This window comes from Mirounga leonina, unplaced genomic scaffold, assembly GCF_011800145.1.
Source record: "Mirounga leonina isolate KUSES-001 unplaced genomic scaffold, KU_Mleo_1.0 Mir_366, whole genome shotgun sequence".
Lineage (NCBI taxonomy): Eukaryota > Metazoa > Chordata > Mammalia > Carnivora > Phocidae > Mirounga > Mirounga leonina.
The window spans coordinates 5,701,815-5,717,962 of record NW_023270709.1 but is presented as its reverse complement, the minus strand read 5'-3'; the positions used below and the strand labels follow the sequence as shown (position 1 = coordinate 5,717,962).

The 16,148-nt window shown below is 49.3% G+C and overlaps 1 protein-coding gene and 1 non-coding gene across 5 annotated transcripts in view; one reads left to right on the top strand and one right to left on the bottom strand.

The window, feature by feature from the left end:
- SLC22A23 (solute carrier family 22 member 23) overlaps positions 1-16,148 on the top strand; it is a 178,524-nt gene that overhangs the window by 61,845 nt on the left and 100,531 nt on the right. The window lies entirely within an intron of this gene.
- Positions 11,439-11,545, bottom strand: LOC117997562. Its single transcript, XR_004675860.1, has one exon. It is a non-coding gene; the product is annotated as a U6 spliceosomal RNA (small nuclear RNA).

Genomic DNA, 16,148 nt, shown 5'->3' with positions numbered 1-16,148 from the left:
ATGGTGGCAACTGGCCTGGGAATGCCAAGGCCAGAAGAAGTCTGTTCGTCTCATCCCGAACCGGGCCTGTTTTTGTTTTTGTTTTTGTTTTTTTTTTTAAGATTTTATTTATTTATTTGACAGAGAGAGACACAGCGAGAGAGGGAATACAAGCAGGGGGAGTGGAAGAGGGAGAAGCAGGCTTCCCGCGGAGCAGGGAGCCCGATGCGGGGCTCGATCCCAGGACCCCGGGATCATGACCTGAGCCGAAGGCAGACGCTTAACGACTGAGCCACCCAGGCGCCCCTCAGGCCTGTTTTTGAAACACAGAATTATGAGGTCACTTTCATACATTAGCTCACCCTTTGACTAGCTGAGTATTCTTTTGGAGACAAATGACCTCAAGTTTGCAGAGTTAGCAAAAAAGGCCAACAGCGGGGCAAATCTTTGCAACTGGTTTGGGCAAACCAGAACCCAGTTCTTCACTAACAACTGCCCAGCGTGGTGGGTCTCCAGCGGCTGACCATGACTTGCAGTGTTCGCTTTCCTGGGTGTCTTCTGAGGTTTTCACACAAGTTGGGACGACAGCCTTCTCTCCCACCCAGGGCTGATAAGGTGCCTTAGCTCCATCACCCTGCTGAGTTCAGACCTGCATGAGGCTGGAGGGGGAGGTGGCGGCTGGAGAACAGCCTGAAAAGATAAAGATGTGGTGTGGTCAGGGAGCAGCAGAAATGAAAGATGCCGGAGTGCTCCACCCTCCACCCTTCCTCCCTCCTCAGAGAGGCCTTCCTGATGTCCACTCAGAATTCACTAGCTTCTTTCTCTGATCACGCTCTAATTCTTTGCATAAACTTAAAAAAAATTTTAAATTGCGGTTAAAAAAAAACATATAGAATTGACTATCTCAACCATGTCTAAGTGTGGAGCTCAGTTATGTTAAGTACATTCACTTTGTTGTGCAACTGTCAGCACCATCCATTTCCGGCTAAAACTCTGTCCCCATCAAACACGAACACCCCGTTCCCCTCTGCCCCCCACACCTGCAGCCCCTGGCAACCGCCCTTCTGTTCTCCATCTCTGTGAACGTGACGATGCCAGGGACATGCAAAAGTAGACTCATCCAGTGTGTGTCCTCTCGTGGCTGGCTTATTTCACTCAGCCTGATGTCCTCCAGGTTCACCCATGTCGTAGCCTGTGTCCGACTTTCTTCTTTACGCCTGAGTAATACTCCCTTACAGGTACAGACTGCATTTTGTTTGCCTGTTTGTCTGCTGATGGCTCTTGGGCTTGCTTCCCCCCGCCCCCCTGGCTGTTGTGAATCACGCTGCAGTGGACGTGGCTGTGCAAGTAATGCTTTCAGCTCTTTTGGGCGTGTACCCAGAAGTGGGGTTGCTGGATCCTGCCGACACCCTTTCTTCATCTGGGAAACAAAAGGGCTGGCCCTCGAAGCCCGCTCTGGGCTTGGGGACTGTCTCCTACCATGTCCAGCGTGAGCGCTGGGGACCGAGGGCCCTCGGAGCCCCCAGCCCGCAGGGATGGCTGTCTCCAGCGGTGCCTCTCTCCTCTGTGGCACTCAGAACAGGACTCTCAGAAGGACCCTGAGCCTCCCGTGGCTGCTTTGTTTTGAGCCCCTCCCCCAACTTTCTAAAGAAGCCAACTTTTGGAGGAGGAATAGGGAGAAATGAGTTACAAGTGGCCACTTTCAGAGTTCATAGATGTTGGCTTTGTTCATGGTTTCTGTGGAACAAGTGGGTGTTTCTTTTTCCTTCTCTCTTTTCAGCTGGGAGGCCTGCATGTCTCCCTCGGTGACTGCGAGGGCCACCTCCCCCCAGCAGCCCTTCCTGCCTACCTCTCTCCCCTCCCCTCCTGTCCCTTTCTGAACTCTAAGGTGCTTGCTGAGACTTGGTGGCGCCAATGTCATGTTTCTAGCTAATGTTGAGCTGAGTCCTTTAAAAGTCCATCTTGCCAAGGAATCAAAGACCTAGGAAAGGTAATTTTTTAAAAGATTTTTTTATTTATTCATTTGAGAGAGAAAGCGAGAGAGCATGAGCAGGGGGGGAGGGTTGGAGAGGGAGAAGCAGACCCCCTGCTCTGCGTGGAGCCCGACGTGGGACACAATCCCAGGACCCTGAGATCACGACCTGAGCCTAAGGCAGATATTTAACCGACTGAGCCACCCAGGCGCCCCTAGGAAAGGTACTTTTAAAAACATAGTATTGCTATCTCTTCTCTGTGTCCTGCAGGGACGGATGTTTCACAGGGAGTTTGCTCGCCGGGTCAGATGGGGCACGATGCGTTTATTTTGGCAGCACGCTGCTTGACCTCAGAGCGGGGTCACTTGCTACAGTATTTTGGCAGCCTAATGGATTGTTCTGTGGATGCTGTTTAAAGAAGATGAAGTGAAAAAAATTAGGTGACCATATTTGCCCTCACAACATCCCCCCTCTAATGCATCTCCCAGTCCTGGCAACCAAGTGTTCTCTGAGACGTGTTTTGCCCTGAGGACAGGGGTTTTTAAAGTTTTCCATAGTGGCCGGTAGCGGGCGCTCGTGTGGGCTACCATGTGGGCTACCACGTGGGCTACCAGGTGGTCGGGGATGCCCTGACTCGGCCAAGGGCTTGCTGTGACCTTGGGGGACTTCCCCAAGGAATCCACAGACTTTTAAGGGAACCAAGTCTAGTCTGTAATAAACTCAGCCATTGTGTGGCCCAATTAAGGCATCTGTGTTTAGAAACTTTTTGTTTTATTGTGATAAAATATACACAATGTAAAATTTCCCACTGTAGCCATTTGTAAGTGCACAACTCACTGACATTAAGTCACTTACCCCGGGGCACCTGGGTGGCTCAGGCGTTAAGTGTCTGCCTTTGGCTCAGGTCATGATCCCAGGGTCCTGGGATCGAGCCCCGCATCGGGCTCCCTGCTCTGCGGGAAGCCTGCTTTTCCCTCTCCCCCTGCTTGGGTTCCCTCTCTTGCTGTGTCTCTCTCTGTCAAATAAATAAATAAAATCTTTAAAAAAAAAAAAAAAAAAGTCACTCACCCCGTTGTGCACCATCTCCACCATCCCTCTTGCAACTTTTTCATCTCGCACTGATATTCTATACCCATCAACCACTGACTCCCCCTAGACCCTGGCAAGCACCCTCTACTTTCTGTCTCCGTGAGTCTGACTCCTCTAGGTTCCCCATGTCCATGGAATCATCCAGCAGTTGTCCTTTTGTGACTGGCTTATATCGCTTGGCACAATGTCTTCATGGTTTGGCCACGTTGTAGCCTGTGTCTGAAGTTCCTTGTTAAGGCTGAATAATGCTCTGTTGTATGCGCACACCACATTTTGTGTATCCATTTGTCTGGGACGGACACTGACATCTCCACTACCTTTCAGCTGTTTGGACTACTGCTGTTCTGAGCATGGCTGTCCGAGTGTGGGTTGGAGGCCCTGCTTTCACTTCTTTTAGATCCGTACTCTGAAACAGAGTTGCTCAGTCATAGAGTCTGGAGAACTCTTAAAGTCACGCTATTCTTTGGAGAAGATCTTTGGGGAATCTGGCCTAACTCACTGTCAGCATTAATAAGTAAAAGATTAGGTTGACATTGTTTCAAACAGAAGTAACAGGAGGCAACAAAACATGGTCATGATTGCATAATTAAGGTCCAAGCTCGAACTAGGCGGTGTGATGACGAAACCAGAAGACAGGGCTGGTCTTCTGTTTTGTTTTCTTGGTAGCATCATATATACCCATGATTGTTCTTGCCACTAGAGAAGTGTGGTTTTTAACTGATTTTCCTGTTGCTCTGATTTAAAAGTACTTGTAGCACTTTTAGTCTTCACTTGCCTATACTTTTAAAGAATTAAGCATTTTTATTTTTTATATTTTATATATTTATTTATTTATTAGAATTAGGCATTTTTAGATAGAATGCCTGTTTAAAATAAGAATGAGGGCGCCTGGGTGGCTCAGTCGTTAAGCATCTGCCTTTGGCTCAGGTCATGATCCCAGGGTCCTGGGATCGAGCCCCACATTGGGCTCCCCGCTCGGCGGGAAGCCTGCTTCTGCCTCTCCCCCTCCCCCTGCTTTTGTTCCCTCTCTCACTGTGTCTCTCTCTGTCAAATAAATAAAATCTTTAATAAAATAAAATAAAATAAAATAAAATAAAATGATATGGGACGTCTGGGTGGCTCAGTTGGTTAAGCAGCTACCTTCAGCTCAGTTCGTGATCCCAGGGTCCTGGGATCGAGCCCCACGTGGGGCTCCTTGCTCAGCAGGTAGTCTGCTTCTCCCTCTGCCTGCCACTCCCCCTGCTTGTGCTCTCGCTCTCTCATTCCAATAAAGAAATAAAATCTTAAAAAAAATAAAATGAGAACGATAGATTACAATCTATTAATATAAAGTTGACATATGGTAGGAGATTCTTCCTTTTAGAGAAGGCTCATCTGCTTGGCTTTGCAAAGACACCATGGAGTGTCTTTTCCGTTGTAAGCTAGTGCACTCGTATTTATCTGCACTAGTGTTTATTTCAACATACAAAAAAGTGACCTACACAAAACTTCTGTGTTTCTGCTTATTGTGGTCTGTAGTCAATAAGCATCTGCTGTATTAATGATGTGCCTGCTAATTTTGGCCTGACACCTTCTTGGTTTTGTTCACTTGTTTAAGCAGTAGGGGTGTCCATCATTGCTACATGCATGCAGTCCCTGGCCTTGTTCTCAGCCTAGCAGAAACCAGAGGGGACTTGAGGCTAGCTGAGTAAACTGACGTTGCCACAGCAAGAACAATCTTTTTAAAAGACAACTTTGATCATGTCTGTACACTCCCTGGCCAAAATCCCTCCAAGGCTCAAGTTGCTTTTGGAATAAAGCACACATTTTTCCCTGTGGCTCACGAGGCTTACTAGCGTGGCCCCAGGGGACCCTCGCCAGCCCTGCTTTCCCTGCGCAGCACTTCGCTTGCTGGTTTCAGTTCCTTGAAAACTTTGCAATCTGTTGCATCTCTGGGCTCTCGCACAGGCTCTTCTTTGCTAGAACACTCTTGCCTGACTTCTTCTCAGGGTGAAATTTGTTCCAGTCCTTAAGTGACAGGTGCCATTTTCTGTAGGATTCTCTTCCTGGCCCTCGCATCTGAGTTAGTGGTCCCTCCGCTGTGTGCCCAGAGCACTTTCTGGGGTCTTTCTTACTTCATCCTAGCGCTCATCCCATGTTTCTACTTATAAAATTTAGTCGATTAAATATCGAGCAGACATAAAAGGGCTAATGAAATATAGGTTGGCTGGAAAAGATTCTGACACCATGCATCTCTGTGTACTCACCACCCAGTTCTAGAAAAGGAATATGGTCGTGACTTTTGAAATGCCCTATACAGCCCCTCCGCGGCCATCCCTGTCCCCCTGCCACCCTCCCACTAACCATGAGCCTCGCTATGCTGTTACTCCTCACCCTGCTTTTCTTTATAATGCCTCATCTTTTGGGATCCATAAACAATATAGCATTTCATTTTGCATGGCTCGGGGCTTCTAGTAAGTCAGCTCATATGGCATGTGTTTTTCTGTGGGCTTTTTTTCTCTCCACATTATTCCCAAGATGCATCTATGTTGACCTTTATGGCTACAACTCATTTGTTTCACTGCTGTGTAAATATATCACCATTATTTGGCCTGTAATTGCCTTTTTACATATTTCTGTGTCTCCTCTTTCCCTTAGGCCCCATCTTTATCCCTACACACAATTTTAAATTCCCAAAGGACAAAGATTGAGTTTATCTTGCCCACTGTTGTGTCCTAGTATCTGGCACGTAAGAAAATATTTGTGAAGCGAGCCCTATGCCCTTGGGCCTAAGGGTTTGCCCGTGAGTGGTAATCAAGGCAACCCCATTCTTTTTTTTTTTTTTAAGATTTTATTTATGTATTTATTTATTTATTAAGAGAGAGAGGGAGAGAGCGTGTGCACGTCCATGTTGGGAGAGGGGCGTTCGAGCACAAGCCGGGGGAGAGGGAGAGGGAGAGAGAGAGAATCTTAAGCAGATTCCCGGCTGAGTGCGGAGCCTGATCCAGGGCTTGATCTCACGATCCTGAGATCACGACCTGAACTGAAACCACAAGTCAGACGCTTAACCGACTGAGCCCTCCCAGGCGCCCCAGAGCGACCCCATTCTTGCTCGGCAGGGACCTTTGCTCCCAGCACCCTCCCTTACTGCAGCACTCGGGACCAGGGCTCAGCAAACTTTTTCTGTACCAGGCCAGATGGTAACTATTTTAGACTTTGGGGGCCATATGGTTTCTCATGTAACTCCTCAACTCTGCCATCGTAGTGTGAAAGCTGCTATAGGTAACACATAAACAAATGGGCGGTCCAGTAACACTTTATTTACAAAAATAAGCATTGGGCCAAATGTGGCCCACAACCTATAATGTGCCAACCTCTGTTTAAAGGACTTTCCTGGTTCCGTGTGTCTAGTTCTGGCCAATGAGCTGTGAGCAGAATTGACGCGTCCCTACTGTCTGGAGCATTTAATTACCTATTGACCAGTCCTGCTACTTGATCATCCTGTGCCTTCCAGGGGGACCCTCCCAGTCTAGTACAGACAGGGACAAACAGGGTGGGTTCCTGGCACCTTATCAGGCCCTCAGGCAAAAGGATATGGCTGTAGTCAAGGTGGAAAAGTAGCAGCTTTCAGACTAGGACTGAAATGCATCTTCGAACTTGTCATGCATGTATATAACATATAGATTGTGTATGTATATAACATATAGACTAAAGGCATGGATAAAAATACTACTGTAATATTTGAGTTGCAGGCTGCAGAGTTTGGATCTCCACTTTGCCATCTTTCATCCCCACCCTTTCTTTCCTGGTTCCTGGCCGGCATCTGAGGCTTGAGCCTGGCCCGCTCTGCATACAGAGAGCTGAGAGTTGCTGTCTTAACTCTGCCAAGCATACAGCATATAGCCCGATGGAGAAAATGTTGACTTCTATTTGTTGGATTAGCAGAACAGCTTCTTTGGAGAGTTCTTTTTTTTTTTTTTTTTAAGATTTTATTTATTTATTTGACAGAGAGAGACACAGCAAGAGAGGGAACACAAGCAGGGGGAGTGGGAGAGGGAGAAGCAGGCTTCCCGCCAAGCAGGGAGTCCGATGCGGGGGCCCGATCCCAGGACCCCAGGATCATGACCTGAGCCAAAGGCAGACGCTTAACGACTGAGCCACCCAGGAGCCCCTCTTTGGAGAGTTCTGAGCACAAGTGGAGGAATAACACATACTGGGTCATTTTCCTTACATTAAGTGGACCCCCTTGCACTCACGATATGGGAGCAACCCACGTAGAACATTGCAGTGAAAGAAGACAGCCTCGGACAGATAGATTTGAAACCTGAGTTGGTTTGGGTCTTCTCATGATTTAAGCGGGGATACTTAGACCTACTTCACAGGATTATTGTGAGGAATGCAATTTGCTTGTTGCAGTAGCAAATTAGTTTGAAAGAAATATGGCTGAAGGGAGGTCCAGATGATGAGGATAAGAAAAAGAATAGGATTGACAAAAAACAGGGCTCACCATGCACTGCCAGGCACTGTTCTAGCACCTTACTCCTCATTCCACCCTTACGGTGACGGGGGGGGGGGGGAATGGTACTATTACTGTCCCCCTTCACAGATGGTGAATAAAGCACAGAGAAGGCCGGTCACTTGGCCAGGGCTGCTCGGCTAGTAGGTGCTAGAACCAGGGGGGCTATCCGTGTGTCTACCTGGAGAGTCCTGCCCTTCACCAGATCACTGCTTCTCGTGGTATTGGTACCGATGCTTTAAGTTTGCCTATTGTTACATTGTTACTGGGGAAGGCTCCTGAAACCCCTCACTGCTGAGGTGACTTGGTCAGCCCCATTCTGCTCTCCTGTAATTGACATAGAAAGTGGTCTAGAGACGTCGGCTATTTCTCTAAGGACACAGGGCATCCAGGAAATCATATCAGTGTCTTCCCATATGATGTGTATTTGAGACATTTTAAAAGGATGAGCTGCACATAGCAGAGTGTGGATGTCACTGGTGCCTCTTGCCAGTATTTCCCTTGAGATGGGGCAGGCCCGTGTGTCTAGTTCTGGCCAATGAGCTGTGAGCAGAATTGATATGTCCCTTCTGGTCCGGAGCATTTAATCACTAGTGAGACAGCCTCGAGGCCTGTAACACATCAACCAGCAACAGTCAAGATGGTATCTGATCTTCGAACCCACACCCTAAGTGACAGTGATGAGCAGAGCCCCCCGCCAGCCCTCAGTGGGCATGTAGTGTGAGCAAGAAATAAACTTGCAGTGTTGTAAGCCTCTGAAATTGTTAAGAGATGATTGGTTCTGCAGAACAACATAGCTCATGACTAATACACAAACCTGCTGCAGTTTTCTGTCCTTGCAAACAGCTCGTTTGTACAATTTTTTTTTATTATTACTTGATGTGAGTTAGGACTAACATGAAAGAGTATTAGCATTGACCTTGGGTGTGTAGAGTTTTGTAGAGAGTAAATAAGTTACAAAATTGGGGTCTAGTTCCTTCGGCTCGGGTCGTGGTCCCAGGGTCCTGGGATCGAGCCCCGCGTCGGGCTCCCTGCTTGGCGGGAGGCTTGCTTCTCCCTCTCCCACTCCCCCTGCTTGTGTTCCCTCTCTCGCTGTGTCTCTCTCTGTCAAATAAATAAAATCTTAAAAAAAAAAAAAAGAAATGTTTCATTGGCAGGCCATTGTTAGGGGGACTCAGATGTATATAAATACCATTAACTGGTACATGCATGTTACTCCCTTGATACTCTTCCTATCAGTTCCTTATTCCTGTGGTTTATAGGAAGACCTCCTACCCACACCTGACCCATCTGTGTCAGACCTTACAGGGTAGGCTAGTGTAGGTGCTGTGTTTAACAACATCACTCCTGTTTGCCCAAACGGACTTCTGTTCATTTGCAACTTCCACCTAAATATTTCCAAAACCTGCTTAACTTGTCAAGTTTGGGCAAACCGTTCACCCCGTTGGACCTGTAGAGTCAGTATGTTGTTCACATATCAAGCACCATTCCTGCCCTGTTTTCTATCAACTGTGTCTTGAACATCTAGGATTTCTGTATCTCTCACCTTCTCTCCCCCTATCTGTCATCATGTTCTTCATATTCTTCTCTGTCTCTTGCTCACACACAGGCATTCTCTCTCCCTCTCCCTTGCCCCCCTCCCCAAAGATTTAAATCGATCCTGTTCTAAGATCCCCAACACTGGGGAAATGTCTGCACGTTATTCATCATCCCTAATGAACAAAACTGCAGGAACCTTTTGAAAGGCTTCTGCTGGGAACTGAGGGAGGCTGGAGAAGTCATCAGTAATCTGAGCTCACCCAGCTGCATGACTTCAAGTGGGAATTGCATAAGTTTCTGCCTTAAGCACGTCCTCCAGAGGTTTAGGTTTTCAGCTTGTTTTCAACTTGTGATACGGAGCAGGGGTAGAATTAGTGGGAGAAATTTAATATTGAGGGAAAGGAAACATGGCAGCATTCCAATCCCCACGAGGTATGTTTGCCTTTCTCTTTCACAGAAGCTAAAATTTCCAAAACCAAGTAGAAGCGCTATCCGCCCTCTCCTCTCCCACCCCTCGCCTGGCAAGTGCAATACCCTGAGTTTGCTGCTCGGTGTCCTTGAGTTCATTGACAGCGTCTCATAGCAGGAGAGAAAACTTTCATCCTTGAAAATGAGAAGCATACCCTGAGCTTTCCCAGCGAGCATTTGATGATCTTTAAGGTTTATAGATTATCATTGAAATGTGGGCCTTTCCCTCAGAGAGCTTCTAATCTAGTAGATTATAAGACGTTTGCCAAGAAGAAAGAGTGTCTCGGGGGGAGAAGACACTTAAGCTAACCCTTTGGTAGAAAAGAAAGATGTTTTAAATTTCTGCTCTAGTCTATGCACAGCAGAGAGTGGAACTTGTCTCAGAAGCAGGCCGGGTACAGGAGAGCATCCGCAGGGAGCTCATTAAGGGGATCGGACTCACATCATGGAGAGAACAGCGCCAACATGGTAGGCTGGCAGGGAGGCCCAGGCCGGCTGTCCTATAAAGACGGGCTTTGCTGGAGCTGCAGCTTTGGGCCCAGACTGCAGCCCAGCTCGCCCTTCCTGTTAAAATCTGCCGTGGCAAGAGGTTAAGAGATGTACCTATGGCCAGACAGAGGGTGTCTGAACCCAAGTCAGAACTGAGACCTCTGAGTAACAGACTGATGGCCCCCAGATAGTGACGGGAGGTCGGAGTTGTCAGGGAATATGTACAGAAAGGAGAGGAACTGATGCTTCTCAAGGAAAATGGAGGCCTCTTGCCTGAGGAGTAATGACAGTAATGAGCGTCTATAAAAAGTTTTGTTTCAGTGCCCCTCGAGTCTTGCAAGACAAAGTCCTGACACATGGCTGAGGGTTTCATGTCCTGTTGGCCTTTAATTCAGGGAGAACTACCAGGTTCTCCCTGTGCACACCCAGTGACCATATTGATCCGTTGGCCATGTTGACCTCTGGCCTCCCAGCACACCCCCTTGACAAGTGCAGCCCGGCTGGAGGGGCCGTCCGGAGCGTCAACAGTACCGAAGGGTGGAGAGAGTTGAAAGCATGCAGGAGTCAGTGTGGGCCATCGTTGATGCTTTCCGGGTAAACCGATCCCATGGAGATGTCACCTAGCGCTGCCGTGTGTCCGGGGCTGTGGTAGAAGCACTCCCAGGAGCTGCCGAGCAGCAGTGTCCTCAGCCAGGCAGACTGTGTATGTCGTGTTGTTTTTGGAGTGGCCGCCAGGCTGTGGGAGGGCCTTGAGGTGCTCTCGGAGCATGCATTCTCTGGAGGAGAGAACACCCCAGGTGTGAGGCGCCCACACCTCCTTCCCAGAGCCACTGCCCTGCCTACGGGAGGTCCTGCTTGTCTCAGTGGTCTCCTGACTCTTTCCCGCCCCACCTCTTCGTTCACCAGTGTGACTCTGGGCGCCCGTGGTCTCTCTAGAACAGAATCAGCATGTTCGCTCTGATTCTGCAGCTTAACTGAGTTTGCTGCAACCCACAGTTGGAGAGACAGCCTGACTTCTCTGTTATGGTGTGGCTGCCCTGGATGTGACCCCCACTAAAGCCAGGGAAGGGGGGTACCTGCCCATCCTCATGTTGCTTACGGACCAGAGGGAGGAAGAGGCATCTGCACCCGGTCTGGGCACAGCTGGTGCGCGGTGCGGGCAACTGCCCCAGCCAGGAGGGTGGAGGCCTTCCTGGAGGAGGTGCCGTCGGAGCAGCAGGAGGGCTCTTTCACCCCTTCCTCAGGGCTCTCCTGCCTTCGGAGCCCCTCTTCACTCTGCTCCCGACCCTCCTCCCCACACCTTCATCTGTACCTGAAGTGCCTTCTCCTTCCATCTGCCATTTGCATTTCGAAATCCTACCGGCTTCTCATTGAGCCAAGTCAAAAGGCCTTTTTTTTTCCTTTTTCAAAACATGGAATGCTTCATGACTTTGCCTGTCATCTTGTGCAGGGGCCACGCTCATCTGCTCTGTGCCGTCCTGTTTCACGTGCTGCCCAGGCGAGCACAGAAGGCCCTTTCTCCGCACAGGCCCTCCGTCTCCCCGCCTCCAAGCCGGGGTGCGGGCCCCTCATTCTCTGGGCCCCTGCCCCGCTTGACTTTGCCTTTTATATGATCAGTGGCACTTCCGTCTCCAGCCAGCCTGCAGAGTAAATGTGTGTCCCATCGGGTTTTGTCCAACGGACCCAACACGGTGTTTGTACAGTGAACTGCACCTGAACACACTGAGCTGTGCTTAACGGACACTATACTCAGCAAACACTAAAAATATTTGTAATATAAGTGCATGCATTACAGGGTTCTGGAGGGGAGGGGGCGGGGGGATGGGTTAGCCTGGTGACGGGGATTAAAGAGTGCATGTTCTGCATGGAGCACTGGGTGTTATGCACAAGCAATGAATCACGGAACACTGCATCAAAAACTAATGATGTAATGTATGGTGACTAACATAACATAATAAAAAAAATAAGTGCATGAATTAAAGATTGATGCAGGGTGGCTAAAAGTCATGGAAACTTAGGAGCAGGGAAGAAGGACATGAGCAGTGAGAGCTGGGAGCAAGCCATCCTGCGAGAAGGAGGGCTGGAGGTATTTTGTGGCAGGGACAAGAAGGCGCGTTCTAGAGTGGGAGAAGAGCTTGGTGACAGCGTCAGATTGCAGCTGCAGAGAAGAGTACGGGGGCTGTGGACGATGGCAGGGCTGGTCGGGGCGCAAACATGGCTCCGGAAGGGTGGCTTCGGAGGAGAGCTCGGGGGGTGGGGGGGTTCACTTGGCACCATGATTTGGTGTTGGCCTTACTTGGCCAGGGCACAGCGACGGTGACGTGAATTGTCCCGATCAGACAGCGAAAGGAAGAGGGAGGGAGGAGGAGGCCGGGTGTCTGGTCTTTGGTCTGGCTTCTCGCTACTGGGTACCACTCTGAATTGATGGTACAATAAACGTCCGTATTCCGAAGGCAGCAGTTATATTTCCTGCTATGCCCTACCTGGCACAATTATTTAATGAAATCTGCAGAAGCTTTATTACCCCAAATGCAGTGTGTTTTTCCAGAGAAATAGATCTGGCTATAAAGTATTCAAAGACAAAATATAGAAAAGACTTCCTGATGCCTGCTGGAAATGGAATTGAAATACACACAGCACCAAATGAATTTCTCTCCACCATTAAAATTCCTAGTTCACCAACTACTTAAAAGGCAAATTCAAGTAAACAGAAGAGGCATGTGCTTTCCCCTAAGGGGAATATTTTAATCAGGATCGAGACAGTTTGATAGACATTTCTATCTGGATCTCTTCTTTCTGCCCCATTAAACCAGAAATTGGTCTTTGCCAGTAGTGACCTAGTATATGTGTTCAAGGCAAGATAATTAACTGGAAGGGGGCCATTTTGCAGCATCGCTAATCCTGTCATAGTTAAGACCAGCCTTGAATGTGCAGTGCAGATAGACACATCCGAGGCTCTGTGTCCCCTCCCCGGAGAGACAGACTCTACACAGAGCGGTAAATGACGAATGCTGGAAAGAGGTTGCGTGGGAGGCCTGAGCCACCCTCCCCGCACTCCTCTCTCTGCCACGCTGGGATCCCCGGCACTGGCCCACTGGCCCACTGGCCCACGGTGCTCCCCGGGGGTAAAGCACCGCCATGGCCATCGTGGCTAATGATTTAGCTGGCTGCGTCGCTGGGCAGGACATGTGGAAAAGCAGTTAGCTTCCCGAGGGTCAGTAGCTGATAGTCTAGTTCCAAACACAGAATGTGCTCAGGTAGAATCGTGAGAATTCATCAGATCCAACTGCAGTTGTGTAAGCAATATTTTGATAGGGGGTGGTTTGTTTTGAAGCTGGGCGTACTGGAAACGTTAAATGATGAATGGGGTGGATAAAGCAACTATCAACTAATTCATTTCCTCTGGGGCTTGCTTTTAAATTTTTTCTGCCTTTTTTTTTTTTCTTGTAGCTTATTGTCACTTGAAGTCTCACTTCTTACAGCCCTTAAGACTGTTCGTATAAACATATTTTTTGTGTGAAATAGAGAATGTCTGTATTTTCTGCCCAGACTTCCTTACTCCTGTCAGTATGGCCATGACTCCCTCGCTCGGTCGCCCGCGCCCAACTTTGACACCCCTGACACCCCTGCTGCTGGAATTAGCTACCAGATTCCGTCCATTCTCCCTTCAGAAATGGTTCTTAAAACCCACAGCTCGCGTGCTAATTCCAACCCGAATCTATTGGAATCGTAAAGAGTCAGAGTGGGAAGGAACGTGTGCCATGGTCATGGGCCCCCCGTGAGCTGAGAAAGGGTGCGTTGTCTGGGGCCCTGCGTGTCTTCCCAGCAGACCTGGCCCCATCTTCGGTCTCGGGCTCTGGCCACACCTCGAGCAGGGGGGCATCGCAGCATCCAGAAGCCTGTCACCCCCGCACCCTGCTCCAGGGCTCCAGCCCATCAAGCTATCCATCTCTTCTGCTCCCAGCTAAGTCTTACCCAATTGGCCCTTTAAACACTGTCACTCTCATCCTCACTGGCTGCCCATCAGTTTGGAACTCCAGGGTTGTCATCGTTGGATTTCACTCAGTTTTACCCAAACACACCCCTCACCCCAGCCAGTCTTCCCTTGGTGCCCTCACCCTGCGCTGCTCATTGCTGGGTCCACCTCTTTGCTCATATTGTTACCGCCATGGGGATTGCCTGTTTTCCCCTCTGACTCTTCAGAACTTGCCTTTGAGATCTCCCTCAGTGTTCCCTGAGACCTATCATTGCTGCTCTAGGCTGTGCTGGCCTCCCACGCCGAATGATTGTTCTCTGCCATCCATGTGCACCTGAGCGCTTACCGTATGTGAAGTGTGGCACCATGGTGAAGACCCAGGGGTGCACCGGGCAGGAGCCTGCCACACAGCTTAGAGTCTAGCACAGGCATGAAAACACGCATACAAATAATTTTAGTGCAGGATGCCTGGGTGGCTGAGTGGGTTAAGCATCTGCCTTCAGCTCAGATCATGATCTCAGGGTCCTGGGATCGAGTCCCGCATCGGGCTCCCTGTTCAGCAGGGAGCCTTCTCCCTCTGCCAGCCGCTCCCCCTGCTCATTCTCTCTCTCTCTCTCTCTCTGACAAATAAATAAAATCTTAAAAAAAACCCCACACTATTAAAAGAAACCATTTTAATGCTGGGTGGTATGTAGTAAATACTATGGTTGTTAAAGACATGGATGCAATTGAGCCTGTTTATGCTAGTCCAGAACTCAGATTCTGAAGCCAGAGGATGTGTTGCTGTTAACTAGTTATGTGACCTGGGGAGTACTTCCCCTTGATGTGCTCGGCTTCCTCATCTGTGAGGATGGAGGAGGGAAGAGCGCCCCCCTCCCAGGCTTGTTGTCAGAACTACGGGAGTTGATGCTGAAAGTGCCCAGGGAGTGCCCAGCATGTAGCACGCACCAGGTAAGTGTTAGCTCTTACCACCCACCTGCCATCACCCTCATCCTCCCCATCGTTGTCTCTTACACTTGACTGCAGATTTCAAGGACAGAAATCACAAGGTTAGGATCTTGCTGAGCATGTGATGGGTGCTTGGTCAACACTGAATGGGACAGTAGGTCATGTGATCCCTGGTTTCTCATGCGCTCGTGTTTCAGGATCAGTGGAGTGAGTAGCCTCCCTATGCCTGGCACAGCACCGTTGCCAAAGTGAATTGGCTGAGGACGGTTGTATCAAGAGTCCCTGGGATGGATGGGGCGGGGGGGGTGAGTCACCGGGACTCGCAGGACTCAGCATCTAGTTTGGCTGTGATTTATTACAGCCGAGGGGTACAGAGCGAAATCAGCAAAGGGAAAAAGTGCTGAGGCAAAGTCTGGAGGAAACCGGGCTCAAGCTTTCCAGAGTCCCCTGCCGGTGGAGTCACTCAGGATGCACTTCACTGCTCCGGCAGTGAATTGTGACCACACGTCATAAATGCTGTCTACCAGGGAAGCTCATTAGAGACCCAGCACCCAGCTTTTTCCTGGAGGCTGGTCACACAGGCACCCTCTACTGAGCACGTACCAGATTCCAGACCCTCCAAAGGAAAGCAGGGGCTCAGCATAAACCACATTGTCTGTACAAAACAGTGCAGCACGGCGAGCCATGCTTCTCTGTTAAACTGGTAGGACTTCTGAAGTCCAAGTCCTCAGATGCCAGCCAAGGGCCAGCCAGGCGAGGAGACCTTTCTAAGGAGAGCAGTCTCAGGTCTGCTGTGTTGAGTCCTTTGTGCACAACAGCTCAGACTGAAGCTACATGTTGAGTAGGCTTTTGACTAATTGGAATTTTACAGGAAAAAGAGAAATCTCACCCCCTTGAGCATATTTGAAGCGCTTCATTAATATTTGGTGATGAAATAATAACGGGGAGAAAGAAACATGGAGCTACAATTTTGAGAGGAAAAACAATTCAGAATTTGAAAGAGATTTTTGGCCTGAATTGTTCCGTAATTTCTGTGCATCCTGAGTGCCCCCCCCCCGCCCCCTGTTCAGTGAGGATGGGAGATCCAGGGGAGCATGATTCCCCAGGCAGCAGGGCTGCAGGCTGCTCTCTGGCCTGCGGACTCCACCCCCAAGCATTCCCTGCACACAAGAAAATACAGCTCAAAGATAGG